We start from the raw sequence: 5,549 nt of genomic DNA, 5'->3' as shown, positions 1-5,549 counted from the left end.
CTAATGTGATAATTGCATATTGTAGAACAGAACCATTAATAAGAGAAAGAAATTAGTTTTGAGGTAACTGCCTTTATTAGGGGCTGAAATTAAATGCTAAAGATGTTTAATTTGGTTAGAAGTTCTGTAACATTCTATATATGTGTACAAATTTGTATATCAACAAAAGTTGAGAATTCCAAGAACTTTTGCATATAGATAACTGGGTATATGCCTATTTCTTCATGTTTTCCCTCCTTTAATATTAGTGATAGTTAATGTATTTTTAGGATAATAAGTGAACATTTTTTCACCTAGCTGTAGATCCATCTTAATCAGATTTTTAGTTAAGAGAAATTTGATTTGAAAAAAGTCCGTGATAGCATTTTAGTTTAGTTTTATCATATTACCTTCATAACTTCACTTTGGGCATGGCTCAGGTCAGAACCCCCGAAAAAGCACAAATGCTTTTATCGTTAACATATTTGTGTGAAGCTTCTGTTCACTTATAATCTGCCAGCCCCATTTGGAGAGTAAATTTTCTAACTCGTGATTAATCAGTTTTCCTGCATCAAAATCCAGATTGATGTTTATCTCTAGTTGTCTCTTAGTATTATTTTTTCAAAGCTCCTTTGTAACATCTCTGTCCCCTCTGATTCAAAGAGTCAGAGACAGAAAATCTCTTCATTTCCTGTCCCTTATATTTTTCTGATTAGTCTACACGTAATGGTCTTTCTTTACTTTGCCAGAGACTTCAGAAATGTTGGTTCTAACAGCACAGAACATTAGCTCGGAAAACTGATCTCATTTTAAGCTTGTAAAAATACACTATTGTGATAGAATAAAAGAGCTAGGCTTGACTTTTGAGTGACTTTGTCTCTGAACTAATTTGGGGCCTCATATAAAAACTGACAGTTCTTGGTTTGCCTTCATGGTCTGTGAATATCCTGAGCCACTTGTAAATTAGTATCTCAGTGGAAAGCCCCATGATACAATTAGGAGGTATAAAAAAGAGGGGACCCACTTGACCCCCATCCCCCCCCCCCCCCGACCCCGCCCCACCCCACCCTGGGTAGCACTTACAGAGTTCTCAAACCACCTATCCGATCTGGTCCTTGGCTTTACATGTCTAGGGACTTGATTTTTTAAGCTCAGCTGATGCTATATGTGACATTTTCCAAATTCTATGAGTCTAATTTATAAACTAGAATGCCAATTTCTTTCGTTTACAGTAAAAGATGTTCCAGATATATAAATAAGAAATGGTAGTGAAGGCCTATACTCAGGAGGCCAGGGTTTGACTCCTGACGACACCACTTCCTAGTTGTGTGACCTCAGTTAGGTAAGTTACCTGACTACTCTGAGCCTGTTTCTTCTGCTATAGAATGGGGATAATGGACCACCCTCATGGGGTTGTTGTGAGGATTAAGTGAATTTACATATGTATAAGCATACCTCAGAGATATTGCAGGTTCCAGACCACTGCAATAAAGCTAATACCTCAAGAAAGCGAGTCATACAAATTTTTCATTTCCCAGTGCATATAAAAGTTGTTTACATTATACTGTAGTCTATTAAGTGTGCGATAGCATTATGTCTGAAAAAGCAATATACATACCTTAATTTAAAAATACTTTATTGCTAAAAAATGCTAACCATCATCTGGGCCTTCAGTAGGTTGTAATATTTTGCAGTAGTAACATCAAAGATCACTCATTACAGATCACCATAATAAATATAATAACGAAAAAGTTTGATATATTGCAAGAATTACCAAAATGTGACAAAGACACACAAAGTGAGCAAACGCTGTTGGAAAAATGGCACCGATAGACTTGCTCGACACAGGGTTGCCACAAACCTTCAATTTCTAAAAAAGACGGTATCTGTAAAGCACAATAAAGTGAGATATGCCCATAAAACGCTAAAACTGCTTAGTAACTAGTAAGTACTTAGCCAATGTTAACAATTCTTTTAATTTATATTCTTTTAACTTATATTTGGAGTGGTTCCTTCTAGCATCTGTATCCATTCACGAGGCAAAACTATAGTATGAACAGTAAATTGCTTGGTGAATGTAAAATTAAAAGAAATGTATGTGTTCATAAGGAAATCACTTCCAGGACTTCTAGTGGTTGTCCCCAATTGAGGATACTTCTGTCTACTTGATCATTAGGTCATTTTATTAGTCCTGCCTCTGTATGGTCACAGTAAAAAGATGGGAACAAATAATTATGGTATTTCTTCTAAAGACACATAAAAATGGGAGATAATAGGGGGATTTACTCTTTTAGCATCATAGACCTCCAGGCTCTAGGGTGTGCAACAGAGTTCTTAATGGAACATGAAAAAAACTCAAGTCACATGAGTTGGAATGCTCAGATCCAGCTGTTCCTTTGACTTATGCTTCCCAGCCCAGAGAGTGGTTTATTTTGATACCATTCCCGGGGAGCACTTCTGTATCTGCTTTCTTATATGGATAGCAGAGTTGCTTTCATGCTTTGGCAAGCAACCAAGGAGGGAAGAACCTGTCATAAGGGGCCTGTGTATGTGGCTTGCATTTAAGGGCCCACAGAGTCCATCCAGTAAGGTCAGAGCAGTCTCTTGCCACAGGAGTGGGGGAAGAGAATGGTAAATAATGATATGTTCAGTTCTTGCACTCTCCTTCAAGTCTTCATGCAAATTGCATTTTTTCTGGTGAAATAAACCATCTTGGTTGCCTTAAGAGTATAAGGAGTAGATCTCATCTTCAGTTAATTTTCAATCACATTTTCCTAGTTGTCTTAATATTGTTTTATAAAATACTTTACTCTCCAGATCATGACTATAAACTATTTGTTTGAAAAAGGTTATTTGCCGATTATTTCATCCATCCTATGTTGATTTTACCCTGAGAAAACGACATTATACGAGAGTATGCTAGTTTTCTACCAGAATGCATTCTTCTTTCTTCATAGTTTAAATAGAGTATAGCTGGACACCTGGCTGTCCTGCTGCAGACTGTGCAGCTAGGTGTAGGTTCCATGACTAAGTTCTTGTCAGTGGAATGTGAATGAAGGCCTTAAAACCTTGAATATGTGCTCACCTCAGGAGCTACTTTCCTTCCAGGGAACCCATTGTTAATAATGCAAACAAGGACATCACCTTAGGGCACAGCGGAGCAACAGTATAACAGAAAGCTGCATCTCTGAAGGACTCTGGCGAGCAGAGCACCCAGGAACCTGACCGCTTCCCTTGGGACTGGTATGTGAAAGAGAAACTGCAGGGTTCTTTAAGCTACTGTATTTGAGCTACCATATTTCTGTTGTAGCAGCCTAGCTTTTTAACCTGGCAAATATAGACATTTTCTGTTCTTGTCTCCATTATACCTTCTTTGGAGTTTATACCTTCTGTGTTATGAGCACAGCTTTTATTGGGTGGAAAGAGCTAATCCAATCTGGATCCGGTACCACTTCCACTGCTTCCGCAAATTACTCCTCCCGTCTTACATTCTTCACATGTATAATGAAGATCATAGACTAAATGGCCTAGTATGAAAGGACTAAAGAGCATTCCAGATATACAATAGCCACACAATAAATGTAAATTCCATATTGTTCCCTTTAACATCACCCAAAAGTAAGCGCTCCTAATAGGCCCAATCCTTATGTACCACACTCAAGAAAACTATAGAGCATGTTTTTCTGGGGTTATTTAAATACCTGTGCTGTAGAAGAAATATTAATATTTTAACGTTGCTAAAGAATATTCCAAAAGAGGAAATAGTTGAATTGAGGGGTAAATGTTGACATTTTGCTAATAACATGCCAGGACCTCATATAAATCATTGAATTCTGAGACTGAAAATGTCATTTCTTGCTTAACTTAACCTATCCTATAAATAAGAAGTAACTGAGGGGACCTCCCTAGTGGTCCAGTGGTTAAGACTCCACGCTCCCAGTGCAGGGGACCTGGGTTCGATACCTGGTCAGGAAACTAGATCCCGCATGCTGCAACGAAGATCCCACGCGCTGCAACTAAGACCCAGCACAGCCAAATAAATAAATAAATATTAAAAAAAAGAAAAAAGTGAGGAGCAGAAAGATTAAGATTAACCATAATGACAAGTCATAAAATAATAAACTGTTGCAAAGATTAATTTATAAAGTTGTTATTTGGAAGTTGAAATTAATTTTCACACGGAAATTGGTTATTACATTTTCAGAGTAGCCACAAAATCCTATTCAACACAGTGTAACTGAAATACTATAGGGGGTTTTGGACAGCCAAGGGAAAAGAAAGGGTAAGGAAATCCAAACATCTCAACTTGGCGATTGAGGCCATTGATGATCTGGCCACAGCCTATTTCTCTCTCATTATTCCTTTTTTTGGTAAAGGCACAAGGAAATTAAATCCCTTAACCAATTACACAGCTCATTATTTTCTCTGTCCAAAAAAAAAAAAAGATGATTGTTCATAATTTTTAAACCAGTACAGTAGAGCATTATTTGCATTGAATGACCCATTTTGGCCTTAATGAATAGAAACAAGTTTGGGAGGGTAGAATGAAAATCCTGCCAGCCTGAATCATATAAACGCAAAAGGTTTCAGCAATCCATGATTTTCCCATTAATCCAGCCTAGGATATCCACGAGCGGTTTCTAAAAATAAATAAATGATTAGGGATGAGTAGAGATGAGAGAATACCTAACAGACCCTTGTGAAGCCTCTATTCACCTTACCCTCTTCTCCTTCAAATTATTGTTACCATGAGAATCATAAAGGAGTATTTATCCTAAATAAGTGAAGAATGTGGAAATTTAAAGAAAAAAAGGCAGTTTAAAAAGTATTCTACTTGGGGCTTCCCTGGCGGTCCAGTGGTTAAGGCTCAGCACTTCCACTGCAGGGGGCCCGGGTTCAATCCCTGATTAGAGAACTAAGATCCTGCGTGCACCGCACAGCAGAAAAAGAAGTATCCTATTCAGTGAAAATGTGCTGTCCCTCTCTACTTGCTAAGGTGGAGGACATGCTCTATGCTTTTATTTGGGGAACAGTTACTCAGATGTACATATATGTAAATTTTCATCCAGCTGTACAGTGAAGGCTTGAGTCCTTTACTGTATATAAGTTATACCTCAATTTTAAAAAGAAAAGAAATGCATCCCTCAATTAAATGATTGGTTGGTACGGCCCTTATGCCCAAAGTGCAATATTTAGTGTTCGTAAAGTGCTTATATACTTAAAATTTTTAAAGATGTTGGCTAGTGATAATATCAGTATACAAACCACAGGCCAAAAAAGTTTGTTAATGCTTAAGATGGACACATTTCACAATTGAACAGGAGGTATTATTTCAGAAACTATGATAAAAGACTCATTCCCACAGATGAGAAGGTAAATTATTTTCTGTGGTCAAAAGAATTGAAATCCATATCAGCTGTAATAAGGTTCAATTGTAATAGCAAAAACAATTGGAACAATTTAAATATTCATCAATATAGGAAAATGGTGAAATGAACTATAATACATCCATAGAAAAGACTACCTTCGGCCATTAAAAAGAATAAAGTACATCAATATGAGCAGCATAG

This window comes from Lipotes vexillifer, unplaced genomic scaffold, assembly GCF_000442215.2.
Source record: "Lipotes vexillifer unplaced genomic scaffold, Lipotes_vexillifer_v1.1 scaffold645, whole genome shotgun sequence".
Taxonomy (NCBI): Eukaryota; Metazoa; Chordata; class Mammalia; order Artiodactyla; family Lipotidae; genus Lipotes; species Lipotes vexillifer.
This window is presented reverse-complemented; position numbering follows the sequence as displayed.